Source organism: Schistocerca piceifrons, chromosome 6 (genome assembly GCF_021461385.2).
Source record: "Schistocerca piceifrons isolate TAMUIC-IGC-003096 chromosome 6, iqSchPice1.1, whole genome shotgun sequence".
In the NCBI taxonomy this organism is placed as follows: domain Eukaryota; kingdom Metazoa; phylum Arthropoda; class Insecta; order Orthoptera; family Acrididae; genus Schistocerca; species Schistocerca piceifrons.
Window position 1 is genome coordinate 75,229,287 of NC_060143.1, and position 12,428 is coordinate 75,241,714.

Sequence of the window (12,428 nt, forward strand, 5' to 3'; positions counted from 1 at the left end):
CCAAATTTAAACAGGCGCAAAATCCCCAAGATTGGCGATCTTTCACAGAAGCTCGAAATTTAGCGCGGACATCAATGCGAGATGCCTATAAAAGTTTCCACAACGAAACTTTGTCTCGAAACCTGGCAGAAAATCCAAAGAGATTCAGGTCGTATGTGAAGTATGCTAGAGGCAAGAAACAATCAATGCCTTCTCTGCGCGATAGCAATGGAGATACTATCAAAGACAGTGTTGCCAAAGCAGAGTTACTAAACACAGCCTTTCGAAATGCCTTCACAAAAGAAGACGAAGTAAATATTCCAGAATTCGAATCGGGAACAGCTGCCAACATGAGTAACGTAGAAGTAAATATCGTCGGAGTAGTGAATCACCTAATAAAATCACTTAATAAAAGCAAGTCTTCTGGTCCAGACTGTATACCAATTAGGTTCCTTCGGAGTATGCTGATGCATTAGCTCCATATTTAACAATCATATACAACCGTTCGTTCGACGAAAGATCCGTACCCAAAGACTGGAAAGTTGCACAGGTCACGCCAATAATCAAGATAGGCAGTAGAAGTAATCCACTAAATTACAGGCCCATATCGTTAACGTCGATATGCAGCAGGATTTTAGAACATGTATTGTGTTCGAAAATCATGAATTACCTCGAAGAAACCGTTCTATTGACACACAGTCAACATGGGTTTAGAAAACATCGTTCCTGTGAAACACAACTAGCTCTTTATTCACATGAAGTGTTGAGTGCTATTGACAAGCGATTTTAAATCGATTCCGTATTTCTGGATTTCCGGAAGGCTTTTGACACTGTACCACACAAGCAGCTAGTAGTGAAAGTGCGTGCTTATGGAATATCGTCTCAGTTATGTGACTGGATTCGTCATTTCCTGTCATAGAGGTGACAGTTCGTAGTAATTGACGGAAAGTCATCGAGTAAAACAGAAGTGATTTCTGGCGCTCCCCAAGGTAGTATTATAGGCCCTTTGCTGTTCCTTATCTATATAAACTCAATCTGAGCAGCCGTCTTCGGTTGTTTGCAGATGTCGCTGTCGTTTATCGACTAACAAAGACATCAGAAGATCAAAACAAACTGGAAAACGATTTAGAAGAAACATCGGAATGGTGAAAAAAGCGGCAGTTGACTCTAAATAGCGAAAAGTGTGAGGTCATCCACACGAGTGCTAAAAGGAACTCGTTAAACTTCGGTTACACGATAAATCAGTCTAATCTAAAAGCCGTAAATTCAACTAAATACCTAGGTATTACAATTACGAACAACTTAAATTGGAAGGAACATATAGGAAATGTTGTGGGGAAGGCTAACCAAAGACTGCATTTTATTGCCAGGACACTCAGAAAATGTAACAGACCTACTAAGGAGACTGCATACACTACGTTTGTCCGTCCTCTTTTAGAATACTGCTGCGCGGTGCGGGATCCTTACCATATAGGGCTGACGGAGTACATCAAAAAAGTTCAAAGGAAGTCAGCACGTTTTGTATTATCGCGAAATATGAGAGAGAGTGTCACAGAAATGGTACAGGATTTGGGCTGGACGTCATTAAAAGAAAGGCGTTTTCCGTTGCGACGGAATCTTCTCACGAAATTCCAATCACCAACTCTTTCCTCCGAATGCGAAAATATTTTGTTGACATCGACGTAGAAAGGGAGGAACGATCACCACGATAAAACAAGGGAAATCAGAGCTCGTACGTAAAGATATAGGCGTTCATTCCTTCCACCCCATATACGGGATTGGAATAACAGAGAATTGTGAAAGTTGTTCGATGAACCCTCTGCCAGACACTTAAATGTGATTCGCAGAGTATCCATACATCTCAAACGCTTCGATTCTCTTCTGTTTAGGTTTTTCCCCTGTCTTTGATTTACTGCCATACAATACTGTTCTCCGAACGTACATTCTCAGAAATTTCTTCCATAAATTAAGACCAGTGTTTGATACCATGTAGTTAGTAATAATATGGCGATATTGCCTTGAAACATAAATCGTTTCCATCTATTTAATTTGCTGTCTCAATGTTGCTCTACGGTGGCGTTGCAACATCTCTGCCCGGTACTGTACGTAGTTTGCGAGCTGCGCAGTGTTAGGTGGCCAACACACCAGCTGACTGGTCCCGGTTGCACCTCTGGGCTGCAGCCCGGGGCGCTGCCTGCCCCCCTTCGCCTCTCTTCCCGGGAGCCGATGCCCTGGCCGCTCGCCGCTCGCTCCGTGCGTCATTTTTTTTGTACTTGTTCGCCAATTTGGGCGCAGCGCCGGGCCGCTATGTGGGAGGGCCCGCCGCGGCCGTCGTTAGGTTAGCTTATCCGCTCATTGTCGTCGCTGGCCTAATATTAATCCGCGGGATCATAGCGCACGGCGTGCCGTACAGTCGCTGCCCGCCGCCGCCCCCTCCGTGGGGCATCGCGCGGGAGAACGGCTGTGACGTCACGCAAGTACCGTCTCCCACAGCCTCTGACACAGATGGCCTGCCCTACAGCAGTGTTCCATTGCATTTCATTGCGCTGCATTAGTCACATGCCGTGGACCCCACCGAGAGTGTTCTCTGGGTCGCGGAGTCAGAACGTGCAATTGACTTCATTTAAGTGCAATACAGTGAAACCATCGCTAATATTTGGCTTAAGAATCACGAAAGAACGTATACGTGGAAGAAACTTGGAGACCCCGAACTGTTTAGGATTGATTGTATTATGGGAAGACAAAGACTTCGGAGCCGTGTTTTAAACTGTAAGACATTTCCAAGGGCAGATATGACCCCACATCACAATTTATTGGGTATCAACTGTAGATTAAAACTGAAGGTGACGAAAGAGAAATTCCGACGTCAGCTGCAATCGGGCATTGAAATGAATCCAGTGGCAACAAATGAAAATTTGTGCCGGGCCAGGACTCGAAACCGGATTTCCCGCCTATCGCAAGCAATCGCCTTAAGGGGGGGTAGGACGTCAAACGGGACGACTTGGAGCAGGAGAGAGACCGCAGGAATTTTCAATTTCCACTGTCTATACTTTTAAAACTAAATTCATAAAACTTTGTCAGAATGACCAGAAAGGATTCAGGATTTACCCTTATAGTGGTGGAAGTTCAAAAATATAAGAAAATATATTTTTTTTTTTTTTTTACATTTGTATTTCACCTATTGTTCACTTACCATTGGCTGCATTTGTTGCTATAGGTACACTTTTCTTCATAAGTAAGGGAGATTCTTCGATGAATTTTGCACAGCATACAAACCATACTTACAGGTGTATGAAACTCTAGAATTTTCCAAATCTATTAAAAACTCTGGTAAAAATTGAGATAATTAACTATAAAATTTGCATTTTTTCTATGCATGAAGTTTAAAATGTAACAGCACATTCATTTTTTCATAAATTAAATAATTTCTAGAGTTTCATACACCTGTAAGTATGGTTTGTATGCTGTGCAAAATTCATCGATAATCTCTCTTACTTATGCTGAAACGTGTATCTATAGCAATAAACGCAGCCAATAGAAGTGAAAAAATGATGAACTTTCACATGTAAAAAAAAATTATTTTGTAATTTTTTTGAACTTCCACTGCTATGATTGTGAATCCTGAATCCTTCCTGGTTATGCTGACAAAGTTTAATGAACTTATTCGTAAAAGTATAGACAGTGGAAATTAAATGTCCTTTGGTGTCTCTCCTGCTCCAAGGCGGCCCGTTTGACATCCTACCCCCCCTTAACAACTTTGACTTTCTGAACACATTTCCCTTCCAATCCAAACTCCCATACATCGCACACTACATACGTAGTGAGCCCTATCCGTTATCCTTCTTGCACGCAGCCTCACTTGATTCTCGCATGAGGTTGAATGAAGACTGTACCTACAATGAATGTATCATTATTTCCCATCAAGACGCATATATTTTAATGTGTAGTGTCTGTTCTTTCAGACACATATAGAAATAAGACTGAAGAATTTGCTAAACGGTAGGAAATTAAGGAAATGGAACCTGGTTAAGTTGCAAATCCAGAGGTTTTAAGAGTTTGTGAGGCAGAATTAGGCAACCATTGACTACAACAAGGGAAAAGAATACGATAGAATGCGAATGGGTAGCCCTGAAAGATGAAATAGTGAGCAGCAGAGGATCAGTTAGGTAAACAGACAAGGCTCAACAGAAAACCTCGGATATCACAGGAGATATTGAATTTAATTGATGAAACGCAAAAAAATATAAAAATGCAGCAAATGAAGCAGACGAAAAATAATACAGATATCTAATACATAAGACTCACAGGATGTGAAAATTGGTTAAATAAGAATGACTGGAGGACAAATGTAAAGATATAAAAGCATATATCACTTGAGTAAAGATAGAGATCACCGATAGGAAAACCGAAGAGACCTCTGAAGATAGAGAAGCACTTGTATGAATGTCATGAGCTCAGGTGGAAAACCAGTACTATGCAGAGAGGAGGAAGCTCTGAGTTGGAAGGAGTATATAGAGGTGCTGCATAAGGGAAATGAAATTGAAGGCATTATTATAGAAATAGAAGAGGACGTAGATGAAGGTGAGATAGGAGTTATGATCCTGGGAGAAGAGTTCTATAAAGCACTGAAAGACCTAATTCGAAACGAGGCCCTTGAAATATACGACATTACATCAGAACTACTGGTATCTGTGGCAGACCCAGCCATGATGAGGTTATACCATCTGGTGCGAAAGATATATGAGAGAGGGTAAATACCTTCAGACTTCTAGAGGAAGAATATTTCCATGGGGCCCGCAGCATAGTAGATGGCACAATATGACGTTTTGTACAAGAAAAGTTTTAACTAGCTGCAAGAAGTGTAACTGTCTTTATCACAATAAGTAATATATTGCCATAATAGTAATAATTTCAATTCCGAAGAAAGCAGGTGCTGACGGGTGTGAGTATTACCGAATTATCAGTTTAATAAGTTATCCTTTCCAAATACTGACTCGAATTATTTATAGTAGAATGGAGAAACTGGTAGATAATACGGACCATACGACTTCACTTGGGAAATAGGTTGAGGAAAGGAAAAAAAAATGGTTCAAATGGCTCTGAGTACTATGGGACTCAACTGCTGTGGTTAGAACTTAGAACTACTGAAACCTAACTAACCTAAGGACATCACACACATCCATGCCCGAGGCAGGATTCGAACCTGCGACTGTAGCAGTCGCACGGTTCCGGACTGCGCGCCTAGAACCACGAGACCACCGCGGCCGGCGAGGAAAGGAAAGCCTACGTTTACAGCATTTGTAGACGTACAGAAAACTTTCGACACCGTTAACTGGAATACTCTCCATGAAATTCTGATGGTGGGTGGGATAAAATACTAGCAGCGAAAGGCTATTTAGAACTTTAACAGAAGCCAGACGGCAGTTATAAGAATCGAGGGGCTTCAAAGGGAAGCAGTGGTTGAGAAGGGAGTTGAGATGCGGTTGTAGCTTATTCCCGATATTATTCAATCCGTACACTAAACAAGCAGTAAAGTAAACCGAAGAAAAATTTGGAGAAGGAATTAAAGTTCAGAGAGAAGAAATAAACGCTTGTGTAACACTAAAAGTAATATATGAGTTTTGCTATTTGGGCAGTGAAAAAAGTGATCATTCACAAAGTAGACAGTATATAAAATGTAGACTAGCTACGGCAAGAAAAGCATTCCTGAAGAAGATAAATTTGCTGAGATGGAATGTAGATGTAAGTATTAGGAAGTATTGTCTAAGGGTATTAGAAGAGTAACCTTGTATGGAAGTGTAACGTGGACGATATACAGTTCCAACTAGTAGTAGCTGTAGAATTGTGGTGCTACAGAAGAATGTTGAAGATTAGGGGGTAGATCATTTAACCAATGAGGGAGTACAGAAGTACAGAAAAGAAATTTGTGGCACAAACTGGCTAGAAGAAGAGATCGGTTGATAGGACATATTCTGAGACATCAGCTCGTCAGTTTAGTACTGGAGGGAAGTAGGGGGTGGGGAGGTGTAAAAATTTTAGAGGTAGAGCAAGAGATGAATACAGTAAGAAGGCTGAATGGATGCAGGTTGCTGTAGTTATTCGGAGATGAGGAGGCTTGTGCAGGATACAGTAGCGTGGAGAGCTGCGTTAATCTAGTCTTCTGAAGATCACATGGTATCAAACTAGTCTGATGACTGAAAACTGCACAACAGTGAGATTACTTTACAATACGAAACAGAGTTGTATTACAGATACTACTACTAATTATTAAAGATCTTAAAATCTTAAACTCAAACGTCGGACAATTTTACATATAGACAAAGCGGTCAACAACCCAGAATAACTTTATTGACAATAAACTGAAAGATTTCTGTGAAGAACTCTTGATAGGAGCGCTGTTGGCTGCCATGTGGGGCGCCAGGGCTCGATTCCCGGTACTGCTAGGTATGTTTCATTCGTGGAAGGACTGCTATGGGGTGCAATCAGCCCTATGAGACCAACGGAGAAGCTACTCGACCTATAAGCAGCATTTCCAAGACCAAGAAACCCGATAACAATCGGAAGAGGTGTGTGGTGATCACATACCACATCCGATGACGCCGTTGGTTGAGGATGACACGGCGGTCACTCGGGCCGGACTTTCCCCGCTAGGGGCAGAACACGGAACTTACTCTAAGGAACTGCTGAAAAGAAAGTTCTTTAATTCAGTCTTAAACTCCACTGCATCATTGTGGCATGGTTCTGATCAATATGAGACTTAACATCTGAGGTCATCAGTCCCCTAGAACTTAGAATTACTTAAACCTAACTAACCTAAGGACATCACACACATCCATGCCCGAGACAGGATTCGAACCTACGACCGTAGCAGTCGGGCGGTTTCAGACTGAAGCTCCTAGAACCGTTCAGTCATAACTGCCGGCCACTGCATCATCAAAATTACATGTGCTATAGTCGGTCCCAAGGAAAGCAGGTGTTGACAGATGTGAAAATTACCGAACTATCAGTTTAATAAGCCACGGCTGCAACACACTAACACGAATTCTTTACAGACGAATGGAAAAACTGGTAGATGCCAACCTCGGAGAAGATCAGTTTGGATTCCGTAGAAATGTTGGAACACGTGAGGCAATACTGATCCTACGACTTATCTTAGAAAATAGATTAAGGAAAGGCAAACCTACGTTTCTAGCATTTGTAGACTTACAGAAAGCTTTCGACAATGTTGACTGGAATTCTCCCTTTCAAATTCTGAATGTGGCAGGGGTAAAATACAGCGATCGAAAGGCTATTTACAATTTGTGCAGAAACCAGATGGCAATTATAAGAGTAGAGGGGCATAAAAGGGAAGCAGTGGTTGGGAAGGGAGTGAGACAGGGTTGTAGCCTATCCCCGATGTCATTCAGTCTGTATTTTGAGCAAGCAGTAAAGGAAACAAAAGAAAAATTCGGAGTAGGAATTAAAAGCCATGGAGAAGAAATAAAAACTTTGAGGTTCGCCAATGTCATTGTAACTCTGCCAGAGACAGCAAATGACCTGGAAGAGCAGCTGAACGGAGGGACAGTGTCCTGAAAGGAGGATATAAGATGAACAACAACAAAAGCAAAACGAGGATAATGGAATGTAGTCGAATTAAATCGGGTGAAGCTGAGGGAATTAAATTAGGAAATGAGATGCTTAAAGTAGTAAATGAGTTTTGCTATTGGGGAAAAAAAGTAACTGATGGTGGTCGAAGTAGAGATGATATAAAATGTAGACTGGCAATAGCAAGGAAAGCGTTTCTGAAGAAGAGGAATTTAACATCGAGTATAGATTTAAGTGTCAGGAAGTCGTTTCTGAAAGTAGTTGTATGGAAGTGAAGCGTGGACGATAAATAGTTTAGACATATGAGAATAGAAGCTTTCAAAATGTGGTGCTACAGAATGATGGTGAAGATTAGATGGGTAGATCACATAACTAATAAGAAGATATTGAATAAAATTGGGGAGAAGAGAAATTTGTGACACAACTTGACTAGAAGAAGGGACTGGTTGGTAGGACATATTCTAAGGCATCAAGAGATCACCACTTTAGTATTGGAGGGCAGCGTGGAGAGTAAAAATCGTAAAGGGAGACCAAGAGATGAATTCACTAAACAGATTCAGAAGTATGTAGGTTGCAGCAGGTACTGGGAGATGAAGGAGCTTGCACAGGATAGAGTAGCATGGAGAGCTGCATCAAACCAGTCTCTGGACTGAAGTCCACAACAACAACATGGTCGGTTGTTAAACATATGGGTAGTCTTGTACCTTACGTCTCTTTGTACTGATTTTAAAATGATAGAGCACAGCAGTCTGTCGTCCTTTTCTTTCAGATTTTATTAGGCAAATCTAGATTTCAGGTTGTGCCTAGCCATTATAAGTGCACTATATCATGATATCAATGCATGTCCCAGTGCGTCAGTCCCCTGCTGTTCGGGCTTGTGTCACAGTTCGTTCAGTAGCGGCTTTGTACTGATGTTAGCTCGTTGAAATCTTTGTAGTGCTTGGCTTTGGTTCTAGCGGAAAATATTCAGCCTTTCACTATTCTTTGGGTGTGAAAAGAAACATACACACTTTACATACTTTTTCGGGCGCTCTAATGTTGCGATTTATAGTTTTAGCAGGCAAGATCGTTTGACGTGAAATATTTTATTTCATGCCTAATTGTGACACTAACAGTTGTCAGCCTCAGATTCTCAGGTCAAAAATGGATGGATACAATAACGTTAACGTGATACTCTGCGTGATCATACAACAGCCATACACAAGGAACCACATAATATGAATAATAAAAATTACATCTCTGCCAGAAACACAACTACACATCAGTCTCGTCGACATATTGAGAACACACTCCAATTATAATAATACAGCTCGACAGTAGTTTATCAGTAGTATAAAACTTGCTAAAGAAAATATCCATAGCCCCAACAAGGAGTATAACCTACACATCAGTCTCGTCGACATATTGAGAACACACTCCAATTATAATAATACAGCTCGACAGTAGTTTATCAGTAGTATAAAACTTGCTAAAGAAAATATCCATAGCCCCAACAAGGAGTATAACCTACACATCAGTCTCGTCGACATATTGAGAACACACTCCAATTATAATAATACAGCTCGACAGTAGTTTATCAGTAGTATAAAACTTGCTAAAGAAAATATCCATAGCACCAACAAGGAGTATAGGAACAAAAACAGGTACGTCAGTAAAGATAATGTGTAGACAACTCAGGGACACTGAGCCGATACATGTTAGAGACCATGTAAAGTGGGTTCACGTGTGGTCGCCAGGCGGCGCCACTGCACTAAGGCAACGATGTGTACATTATCCTTTATAGGCACCTTATGTTATATTTTGAGCTATGTCAATGTTTATCTTTTGGGTGGAACTTTGTTCCTAACTGTAGTTTTATTATATCACTTGTTCGTTTAAATTTTCTACCTTTCCCATTCCCTCTTTCCCCCATTCCCCTTTCCCTTCCCATTCCACCCCCCCCCCCACCCCCTCACCCCCCGTAGGTTGTAGGTTTCTTAGGTTATTTACCGTATGAAAGAACGATTCACTGTCTGTAATCAGTCTCATGAATCCAGTCCTATGTCGTTGTGTAGTTAGTTCACACCTCGTAATTGTTGTACTATGTGCCTTCATTGTATCTAAGGATCTGCCCAGTACTAATCTATGTGTGTACTATGTGCCTTCATTGTATCTAAGGATCTGCCCAGTACTAATCTATGTGTTTATTGCTTCCATTTACTGGGTGTCAATTACATAACGTAATAATCTCTCTTATCTCTAGTTATCAGCATACCATCATACACATGTAATACCTATATATAATAATCATAAATATCTGTAATCTACCCGACCCTACACCTGGCTACGTACTTCTTTTCTGCTGTAAGCCGTGTTACGTCCAAGAAGGATTTTTATATATCTTACCTTCCATTGTTAATTATACTATAGCTTTCATATATTTTATATATGATGAGCTCCTATTGCCAAAAAAAGCCTATTTCGCGCCCTGTCCTTTGTCCCTTTACCCTTCACCCTCCTCTCTGTTGGTTTTTTTTTTAGGTCACTTGCTATACGAATATACCACCCACCGTTTATAACGTTCTCATGAATCCAGTGTCATCCACTGTTATACTATGCTATGTACCAACGTATCTAAGTACTAAGCTATGTTTACGTTGTAAGTAGGCTGTTTAGGTTTTTATATTGGTAACTCCACGTAGCGCTCTGTATGAAAATCACTGGCTGTGCTGTGTGCAGTCTGTGGCTGGTTGGCATTGTTGAAATATTCTCTGTTGTAGTGGGCAGTTGGCTGTTAACACTGGCTGCCCACTACAATTGAGAATATTTCAACAATGCCAACCAGCCACAGACTGCACACGGCACAGCCAGTGATTTTCATACAGAGCGCTATGTGGCGTTACCAATATAAAAACCTAAACAGCCTGCTTACAACGTGCTTCCATTTACTGGCTGTCGGTTGCATAATGTAATAATCTCTCTTGTTTAGGTATGATGTACACGTATATGTAATACCTATATACAGGGTGAGTCACTAACTATTGCCACCAAGAATTATCCTGAAAGTATGATAGGAGCTCAAAAGTTTGTGCTACAAAAATTGCATGGCACAACGAGGGCCATAATATGACGTTGGGTTTTTGTTTCCGACGCGTTAAAGATCCAGTTGCTCTTAATGTACTATACACATATTTAAATGTACGATGTGTAGGGTGAGTATTTTGAGGATATCTTCCAGCGTATATGTTTCTAGCTCTCACAGAATTTCGTTGGCATTCTCCGAAATGAGAAGCATATCGACTTGTTCTTCGAAGGAATACATCATTTACATTCGCTTGATTCGACAATACTAGTCTTAACCGTTTCTATTAGTACTGTATTGCGACACCGTCAAATGATATTTACATGTCAGTGGCACGTTAGATGGATACGCCGTATTCGGTGAATAGTTACTATTTGCACGATATACGAGAGAGAATTGTCAGAGCATGTGCTTCGATAAGTGTCGATGTTATAAGGAATACCACTCAATCCGTGATAAGAAGATTGTTGCACTGCATCGATACCAATGGTTATCACTTCGAACATGCCACCTTTGTGACCTTCGTTGACCTTCAAAGACCTTACTGTTACACATCATTGGATTCGTCTCGACAGCCGCTATCAGAAAATAAGTACCAAATTATAGCATCCCATTTATAAAAAAAAAAAAACAAAGTTGACCATATCTCTGAAGCGACTCCACCTAGCAACAAAAAACCAACGTCATATTATGGCCCTCGTTATGCTATGCAACTTTTGTCCCACAAACTTTTCAGCTCCTATCATACTTACAGAGTTATTCTTGGTGGCAATAGTTAGTGACTCACTAATACGTATAATTTTACCCAATGCCTGGTTATAATTATTTTGTGCTGCGAACCATTGCAGTGTTTATTGTCCACTTGGAACTACGTTCCTGTCTATAGTCTTGTTATTTCACATTAATTAAAAAGGTTTTACTGCAAATAGTTGGTTAGCACCATCTTCGAAATATTCATGTACGCAGCACTGTGTTAGTGCAGTAGTGCCACCTGGTGACCAAGCTTGAAACCTACCTAACATGGGCTCTAAAGCACATGGCCTCAATCTTCCTGAGTTTTCCCATCCACAGGTCTTTCGTTTGCCTCCCTTTCCCTTCCAACGACCTCTTCCGCATCTTCTACCACATCCTTTGCCTATCCTCCACCTCCAACTTTTCCGACACCACCTCCTCGTCCACAACTCCAGCCAAAACAGCTACCATCACAAAAACTGAGACCACATTACAATCAACATGTGACCAAACTTACTCAAGCCTGCGGTAAGTGCCTGCACCAAGCCACATGCTACCTCCACTAATTCCCCAACCCCCATGGCATTCCACAATCACCAAAAAACACAGAAGCGCCCTAACACAGACCTCACTACTAGCATCATCACCAAAAAACCTCAAACAACTTCCAAGGCTATGGAATACATGGACACTGCGCCCCCCCCCCCCCCCCACAACCACCCACACATGTCCCTTCTCTCCCACACTGACCCTAAATTCCTAAATGCCAAAGCTCTCACTCTAGAAATAAGAAAATACATCTCGCACATTCCCATTGCTCTAAATCATCCCCCACAAAAATTCGGTCCTCATCAAACACACGAATCTCAGCTTTCACTTCGACTTCCTCCCCAAAATCCCATACATTATCTTTGGTGCTCACTCCCTCCAGCACCACTTCCACATCCAAACTACTCCAACGTCCTCGCCATCTCCCCTACCCCTCACCCCCCACTTCCATTGCCTTGGTAACGAAGGTTGGCCCAGAGATCACGATAAAGGAAGTGTTTTCTGATATCAAGTCCAATCCTGT